The 9857-nt window shown below is 43.2% G+C and overlaps 1 non-coding gene across 1 annotated transcript; it reads left to right on the forward strand.

Moving 5' to 3' along the window:
• The first annotated feature begins 9022 nt into the window (after positions 1 to 9022).
• Trnat-ugu lies at positions 9023 to 9097 on the forward strand. The gene has a single exon. It is a non-coding gene; the product is annotated as a tRNA-Thr (tRNA).
• The last annotated feature ends 760 nt before the right edge of the window (positions 9098 to 9857 follow it).

A 9857-nucleotide genomic window follows, 5' to 3' on the forward strand; every position in this document is an offset into this window, starting at 1 on the left:
ATTTAAATTATATGTAAAGTTTTACTCCAGTGCGTGGGAAATAAACATCCCAGGTTGGGATGCATGAACTAAAGCCAGAGGAGGGGATGGTCTGATGCAGTGGGGGGGGGGGGGGGGGGGGGGGAATCCCCCCCCCATCCACCCCTACAAATCGCACACTGGTATAGAGGCCGGGAACCAGCCCGCTGGCAGGGAAATGGCCGGATTAGGCGGGCAGATGCCGGCCACCGGATTACAGGACTGGCCCGGGCCGGCTGCGAGATGTCCGGCAGATAAGGGAGCCAGGGTCAGCAGCAGGCGAGCCACGCAGACGGCAGAGTTCCCAGTCCCTGTATACATCCAGAACTGCACTGACAAGCGGGCAGAGGTTGTTCAGGGGTACCTTCTGAAGATTTTGGTATTAGACGTCCACAGTCGATGGCGCTCATTACAATGATATCAGCAGCGGAAAAAGGTGAAGGTCACAGTTAAAGCAGCCTCAGACAAGGTCTCTATAGGCGCCCTGGCTCAGCAGCTGTTGTGAAGGATAATTTGGAAAATATTTCGAGTAGATTTCCCCACTATGTTACAGTTCTGGGTGGAGATTGTAACTTGCCGGATGTAGACTGGGAGACTCGAACGTTCATAACGGGTGGCAGGGACAAAGAATCCAGTGAAATTTTTTTAAGTGCTTTACCTGAAAACTACCCTGTGCAGTTAAACAGAGAACCGACTCGTGGTGATAACATATTAGACCTTCTGGTGACAAACAGACCCGAACTATTTGAAACAGTTAACGCAGAACAGGGAATCAGCGATCATAAAACGGTTACTGCATCAGTGATTTCAGCCGTAAATAGAAATATTAAAAAATATAGGAAGATTTTTCTGCTTAGCAAAAGTGACAAAAAGCAGTTTACAGAGTACCTGACGGCTCCACACAAAAGTTTTGTCTCAAGTACAGATAGTGTTCAGGATCAGTGGACAAAGTTCAAAACCATCGTACAATATGCGTTAGATGAGTATGTGCCAAGCAAGATCGTAAGAGATGGAAAAGAGCCATCGTGGTACAACAACCGAGTTAGAAAACTGCTGCGGGAGCAAAGGTGGCTTCACAGCAAACATAAACATAGCCAAAGCCTTGCAGACAAGCAAAAATTACGCGAAGCGAAATGTAGTGTGAGGAGAGCTATGCGAGAGGCGTTCAATGAATTGGAAAGTAAAGTTCTATGTACTGACTTGGCAGAAAATACTAAGAAATTTTGGTCATATCTCAAAGCGGTAGGTGGATCAAAATAAAATGTCCAGACACTCTGTGACCAAAATGGTACTGAAACAGAGGATGACAAAGGCCGAAATACTAAATCTCTTTTTCCAAAGCTGTTCCACAGAGGAAGACTGCACTGTAGTTCCTTCTCTAGATTGTCGCACAGATGACAAAATGGTAGATATCGAAATAGACGACAGAGCGATAGAGAAACAAAATCGCTCAAAAGAGGAAAGGCCACTGGACCTGATGGGATACCAGTACGATTTTACACAGAGTACGCGAAGGAACTTGCCCCCCTTCTTGCAGCAGTGTATCGTAGGTCTCTAGAAGAGCGTAGCGTTCCAAAGGATTGGAAAAGGGCACAGGTCATCCCCGTTTTCAAGAAGGGACGTCGAACAGATGTGCAGAACTATCGACCTATATCTCTAACGTCGACCAGTTGTAGAATTTTGGAACATGTATTGTGTTCGAACATAATGACTTTGCTGGAGACTTGAAATCTACTCTGTAGGAATCAGCATGGGCTTCGAAAAAGACGGTCGTATGAAACCCAGCTCACGCTATTCATCTACGAGACTCAGAGGTAGTACATAGACACGGGATCACAGGTGGATGCCGTGTTTCTTGACTTCCGCAAGGCGTTCGATACAGTTCCCCACAGTCGTTTAATGAACACAGTAAGAGCATATGGACTATCAGACCAATTTTGTGATTGGATTGAAGAGTTCCCAGATAACAGAACGCAGCATGTCATTCTCAATGGAGAGAAGTCTTCCGAAATAAGAGTGGTTTCGGGTGTGCCGCTGGAGAGTGTCATAGGATCGTTGCTATTCACAATATACATAAATGACCTTGTGGAAGACATCGGAAGTTCACTGAGGCTTTTTGCAGAAAATGCTGTGGTGTATCGAGAGGTCGTAACAATGGAAAATTGTACTGAAATGCAGGAGGATCTGCAGCGAATTGAGGCATGGTGCAGGGAATGTCAACTGAATCTCAATGTAGACAAGTGTAATGTCCTGCGAATGGAGAGAAAGATAGATCCCTTATCATTTAGCTACAAAATAGCAGGTCAGCAACTGGAAGCAGTTAATTCCATAAATTATCTGGGAGTACGCATTAGAAGTGATTTAAAATGGAATGATCATATAAAGTTGGTCGTCGGTAAAGCAGATGCCAGACGGAGATTCATTGGAAGAATCTGTGGTGTCACCGCCAGACACCACACTTGCTAGGTGGTAGCCTTTTAAATCGGCCGCGGTCCGCTAGTATACGACGGACCCGCGTGTCGCCACTATCAGTGATTGCAGACCGAGCGCCGCCACACGGCAGGTCTAGAGAGAGACTTACTAGCACTCGCCCCAGTTGTACAGCCGACGTTGCTAGCCATGGTTCACTGAGAATTATGCTCTCATTTGCCGAGACGATAGTTAACATAGCCTTCAGCTAAGTCAATGGCTACGACCTAGCAAGGCGCCATTTATCCTTTGCTATATATCTAATGAAGCATGTACAGTAACAATACCAATGTTCACCAATTGTGGATTAAAGTTAAGTATTCCAGAAGCTACGTACTTTTCTTTATAGCATTCATTACGTATCCTGTTTCAGACCTCACGCCAGCCTGCGTGAGTTTAAGCGCGTGCCTTTCGGTTACCCATCACTGTGGACTGGCTGTCTTGTCAGTCCACTACAGAATCCTAAGGAAATGCAATCCGAAAACAAAGGAAGTAGGTTACAGTACGCTTGTTCGGCCACTGCTTGAATACTGCTCAACAGTGTGGGATCCGTACCAGATAGGGTTGATAGAAGAGATATAGAAGATCCAACGGAGAGCAGCGCGCTTCGTTACAGGATCATTTAGTAATCGCGAAAGTGTTACGGAGATGATAGATAAACTCCAGTGGAAGACTCTACAGGAGAGACGCTCAGTAGCTCGGTACTGGCTTTTGTTAAAGTTTCGAGAACATACCTTCACCGAAGAGTCAAGCAGTATATTGCTCCCTCCTACGTATATCTCGCGAAGAGACCATGAGGATAAGATCAGAGATATTAGAGCCCACACAGAAGCATACCGACAATCCTTCTTTCCACGAACAATACGAGACTGGAATAGAAGGGTGAACCGATAATGGTACTCAAGGTATCCTCCGCCACACACCGTCAGGTGGCTTGCGGAGTATGGATGTAGATGTAGATGTAGATGTAGAAAAGTGCTGATTTGATCCTGTTCATTTAACAGACTGACTGAAAAGTGGTGTGTCAGCTCCCTCATTCTACCATCACAAGCGAACCTCCCCATCGCACCCCCCTCAGATTTGTTATTAGTTGGCACAATGGATAGGCCTTGAAAAACGGAACACAGATCAATCGAGAAAACAGGACGAAATTGTGTGGAACTATGAAAAAATAAGCAAAATATACAAACTGAGTAGTCCATGCGCAAGATAGGCAACATCATGGATTCTCTGAGCTCAGCAACGCCGTGGTCAGCGTGAGCAGCTGCGGAACGAGAGGTCCTTGGTCCAAGTCTTCCCTCGAGTGAAAAGTTTACTTTCTTTATTTTCGCAAAGTTATGATCTGTCCGTTCGTTCATTGACGTCTCTGTTCACTGTAATAAGTTTAGTGTCTGTGTTTTGCGACCGCACCGCAAAACCGTGCGATTAGTAGATGAAAGGACGTGCTTCTCCAATGGGAACCGAAAACATTTGATCGCATGGTCATAGGTCAACCGATTCCTCCACAGTAAAACACGCCTGATATATTCTATACGACACTGGTGACGGCATGTGCGTCACATGACAGGAATATGTTGTCGACCCACCTAACTTTGTAAGTAGGCTGTTTAGGCTTTTATATTGCTAACGCCAAGTACCGCTCTGTATGAAAATCACTGGCAGTGCTGTGTACAGTCTGTATCTGGTTTGCATTGTTGAAAAATTCTGTATTGTAGTAGGCAGTTAGATGTTAACAGCGCGTAGCTTGCGCAGTTGGAGGTGAGCCGCCGGCAGTGGTGGATGTGAGGAGAGAGATGGCGGAGTTTTGAGAGCGGATGATCTGGACGTGTGTCCATCAGAGAGAGTAAATTTGTAATACTGGATATCCTGAACTGATATATATATATATATATATATATATATATATATATATATATATATATATATATATATATATAAATTACTTTTGAACACTATTAAGGTAAATACATTGTTTGTTCTTTATCAAAATCTTTCATTTGCTAACTATGCCTATCTTTTATTTAGCTGGCAGTATTGGCGCTCGCTGTATTGCAGTAGTTCGAGTAATGAAGATTTTTGTGAGGTAAGTGATTCATGAAAGGTATAGGTTATTGTTCGTCAGGCCATTCTTTTGTAGGGATTTTTGAAAGTGCTTTGCGGTAAAAATATTGTATGTCAGTTTAGTGTTGATCAGAATAAGTAAAGAGCGAAATGTCTGAGTACGTTCAGTTTTGCTCAGCTGTTTGAAAATCAAATCAAATGACGTAAGGGGTTTACCAGCACAGTCATTCATAAATTTTTCTAAGGGGATGTTTCAACTTGTACACTTGCCGAATGGGTAAAAAGATTCTTCTACCTTGCCCGATTTAGGTTTTCTTGTGGATATGATAATCACTCCCAAAAAGTGATGAAAACATAACGGACGGACAGATAATAATTGTCTGAAAATGAAAAATTAAACATTTCACCCGAGGGAAGACTTGAACAAAGGACCTCATGTTCCGCAACTGCTCACGCTAACTACGGGACCACGGCGCTTCAGAGCTCAGACTATCCTTGATGTTGCATATCTTGCGCATGGGCTACTCAGTTTGTATATTTTGCCTATTTTTTCGTAGTTCCACACAACTTCTTCTTGTTTTCTCGATTGATCTGTGTTCAGTTTTTCAAGGCCTATCCACTGTGCCAACTTATAACTAAATCTGAGGGGGTTGCGATGGGAGGTTCCCTTGTCAGCACCTTTAAAAAAATTTCCCAAAAGTTTTGGGGTGCGAACATATAGGCGCTTTTTTTTTAACATGCAATTCACTTCGAACTTCACAACCTTCCTTAACTCTCTCACGCCCGCTAGTCCGGCACTCCTCGACGATCTTTCTCACTCACTCATTTAACCTAACTCATTGTCATTGTCTCTTTGTGTCTCTCTGTCGTTGCCTTCTGTGTCACAGCCACAGTACCCTCCGTTCTGTCCTACTACTACCGTCTCCACTCCCTGTCATTGTCTCCCTCGTGCTCCTTCTCACAGCTTCCATCTCATTCCTGCCTTCCCACTGCTGCTGCCTTTTCTCACTGCCACTGTCTTTCTCTTCCTCGTTGTCATTGTCACAGACTCTGTCTCCCATTATCACTGGCTTCCACCCACTTTCATTTTCTCTTTATTCCACTCCCACCTTTAGTGTTCAAAAATGGTTCAAATCGCTCTTAGGACTATGGGACTTAACTTCTGAGGTCATCAGTCCCCTAGAACTTAGAACTACTTAAACCTAACTAACCTAAGGACATCACACTCATCCAAGCCCGAGGCAGGATTCGAACCTGCAACCGTAGCGGTCGCGCAGTTCCAGACTGTAGCGCCTAGAACCGCTCGGACACTCTGGGCGGCACCTTTACTGTCTCCTTTACTCTTTTCCTAGCACTGTTCTGTCACTACCGACTGTGTTCCACTGCCACCGTGTCCCTGTGTTTAACTCTCAATGCGTTATCTATCTATCTTCAACCACTGTCTGCTGTCTTTAGTATTTATAACTCTTCCCTCTCTTTTCCTCTGCCACTGCCTCCTTTCTCTCAGCATAAAGAGCGTGAATATCTTCGCACTCTCAAATTTTGGGTAGATTTTTTGAAAGTGCTGAGTAAGGAAGAATGAGGCAGCTGGTACTCCAGTTTTCAGTCAGAGTCTTTTAAATAAACAGGAACGTTCTCGCTTTTTTCTTTGCTCCAATAGGAGCATTCTCCCGTTAGTTTCCTTCTTTCCCCTGCTGCAGTAAAGCGTGTAACTCATATGAAAAAAAGTGCTGTTCAGTAAAATTTAGATGGTTTACTTATGTGAAACTGAAATAACGCAAAACTAATATTACACATCACAGCTGATCTTACGTGCAAAAAAGTTTTTCATGTACCTCAGTACAACAAGATTCCCAGATTTGCTCCATTGCCAGACTATAAAGGAGATACTTTGCAACATATTTCTCCGAGCTACGTCATTTTATAAACTACGTTTACGTGTCACTCCGGATTTTACGTGCGTAATTGACATGTACAAGTGGGCTAACTTTGAATCTCTGTATCTCAGAAACGGGTAAAGATATGGAGAAAATATTCAAGGTTGTTCTACAACAGGATCTTAGGAATATGGTTCAAATGGCTCTGAGCACCATGGTACTCAACATCTTAGGTCATAAGTCCCCTGGAACTTAGAACTACTTAAACCTAACTAACCTAAGGACATCACACACACCTATGCCCGAGGCAGGATTTGAACCTGCGACCGTAGAAGTTCCGCGGTTCCGGACTGGAGCGCCAGAACCGCACGGCCACCGCGGCCGGATCTTAGGAATACATAGTAAAAATTATAGCCATTTGCTGTGAAAGTGCGTCTCGGCTGGATTATGGTAGCCAAAAAACAAGTTTTTGGGTTGTTTCTCGATAACAAATAAAGATTTTTAAAGTCAGGAAGATGATCTTGTAGGTAACCTAGAGATTATACCGTTAATACTTCAGCAATTTTCTACTGTTATTTGTTATTTATCTTAAGTCGCATACCGAATCTTACGTGCAGAATTAGGGTAATTCTGAACCACGTATCTTCGAAACGGCTAAAGCTATCAAGAAAATTTTCAAAGTTGTTCGAGATCGCTTTCTTAGGAATATATCGTCATTTGCTGTACGTGAAACCGTCGTGGAATCCCCGACTGGGTTTTATTCCTCTGGTGACGGAGAAAATATAGTAAAAGGGCCCTTTTTGTGGGTTTTCATGAACTAGTGGGGCCTGCATAAACCTTATCACGCCCAATGCAGATCACACAAATACAAAAAAGAACCAACGGATTTGCTCCATTTGCCTGCGTTTTTGATGCACTAATTGAAGCGACAAGAGGATACGAGGGCAGCGTTGTCCAATATATATGAGAACAATGGTCGATTGTGCAACATGTGCACCTGGCCATGGTCCAAGGAATATTTCTCTGCCTAACGTTTCATCTCCCAGTGCTGGAGACATTATCAAAGACCATAAAGGTTCAGGCAGAAGTTTCAAACAAAGAAGCTCAGCAAGTCGAACTGCTTACACGTATTCACAGAACGATCGTGTAGTGACGTCACCACACCGCTGACCGTATGGTAAATACAGGTGAGCGTACGTCCGTGTGACGTCAGCATTGTAGTTTTCGTGGAGAACGATAAATACTTATCAAAATGTTTGACATTGTAGTTGGTACTAAGGAAGTTCTTCTCAAAGATATTTGATAGAAGCTAGGGCGAGAGCCTAACTTTGATTAAAGTTCACTATTGTATATGAGGCACTTCGCTTTCTTTAGTGCAGTTAAGCTCTAAAATGAAGTGGTGTGTGGTCACCACCACAGTGACCATTACAAAGTATGAAGAATGCGAAGTTGTGCCTATGAGAACCTTACTAAGCGGCTAGAATCTTAGAAAGAAATAGTGGCAACAATCAGCTACATTCGAAGTGGCTGCACTGTCAAAGATTTCAAGCTTACACATAAAAAGGAAGAATGTGGAAGGAGATGGAGATGTAAATAGGCAACTGTGTTGAAAGTGTACTTAACTAAAATAAACGTATTTATTTGTATTCTAAATAACTAAATTGACCTTCAGAAATTCCTTCTAAGGTGATCTATATATCGGTTCACATCTGGAATAATTCGTAAAATAGTACACTGTAGTATTCGAGTATTACGCTGCACTCTGGAATAGCTTTCACCTGTTGCAAAAAATCTTAACCTAACCATGAGACGATTTTTAGCAGAAATAAAATTCGTGATTTAAATAATGAAACAGTGCACCAGTTACGTAGTTTTTCACGGTTTGCGAAAATTTATTCTCACGATCAAATACAAATACGAGTACTTACATACGTATTTTGTAGCGAAAAACCTAACAAAAGAAATGTGTCCGATTGAAATAACTGTATAAAAAAAGAAAACAGCAGAGGAAGAGAAGCAGAACACGGCACATGTGAACACCACCTAAAATGTCAATGTAAACATTTCCTCTAGATAGTAAGAATAAACTATCGAATCGCACCATATTAAGCATGAATAAATACGTTTCACTGATTAAATCATGAATGTCACAGTTATAGGCTTTCCAGAAACATCGATTATGGTGAGTGAAATTACAAAATGGCATTTCTTAAACGATTATCGTGTATGCACATATGAGAGGCCCCTTAAGTGACGGCAGATGGAAATGTTTGGTCTGTCATTCTCAAATAATTTATATATACTAAGATGGTATCTGTTCTTTCGGAGATGTCCGAAAGAACAGATACCATCTTACTATATATATATATATATATATATATATATATATTTAAGGTTCACCGGCCACTTGACCATCTTCTTCTTCTGTGCGAATGCACAAACAGTGCCCGAACTCTTATGGGAATCGGCAACGCGCCGCGAGTAACGAGTATAATAGGCGGGGGCACTACGAATGTAGTGCGGGACAATACGTTGAGAATGTGGGTTTCGCGGGAGGCGTGCCAGAGATAAATTGCTGCAGTCGCGCTATTCCCTGTGTCTTCGGTGGCTCAGATGGATAGAGCGTCTGCCATGTAAGCAGGAGATCCTGGGTTCGACTCCCGGTCGGGACACACAGTTTCAACTGTCCCCTTTGACGTATGTCAACGCCTGTAAGAAGCTGAGGGTGTTCATTTCATTGTAATGTAAAATAATTTACGTTGTTCTATATGTCCTCGCACTGTAGCTCACGAAGCAAACTCCGGTGAACAGTTCGACCTTATCTTCCCGATGTCCACGGTAGCGCACACAATCGTTACCATTTCTCATTCTTTTCAAGTAATACGCTCGCCATCAACATATACTATTGTAAAGGGAATTAACTATTCGGCATCCATTATTACCGAACACGTATGACGTACAATTTTGCGATTGTGTAAGCTCCAGTGAAGCAGTTCGGTCACTGAAGTTTGACGAAATCTTTGACAAAGATCACTGTCACGTATGATTTAAAGTGTAATACGGACCTCAGGCATCACGTGTTAGTGTTGACCGGTAGTGACACTACATTGATGACGTCACACAGATGTGCTCTCAGGCCTGTATTTACCGTCGGTTAACACCGCTGACCAAGATCGTGCAGCTGCGCCGGCGTGTGTTGATGGAGCTTCTGGCGTATCTTCCAACGTTGTAAGTAGGCTGTTTAGGTTTTTATGTTGGTAACGCCATGTAGCGCTCTATATGAAAATCTCTGACTGTGCTGGGTGCAGTCTGTGGCTGGTTTGCATTGTTGCTACTGTAGTGTTGGGGAGTTGGATGTGAACAGCGCGTAGCGTTGCACAGTAGGAGGTGAGCCGCCAGCAGTGGTGGATGTGGGGAGAGAGATGGCGGAGT

The sequence above is a fragment of the Schistocerca americana genome, chromosome 9 (genome assembly GCF_021461395.2).
Source record: "Schistocerca americana isolate TAMUIC-IGC-003095 chromosome 9, iqSchAmer2.1, whole genome shotgun sequence".
Taxonomy (NCBI): Eukaryota; Metazoa; Arthropoda; class Insecta; order Orthoptera; family Acrididae; genus Schistocerca; species Schistocerca americana.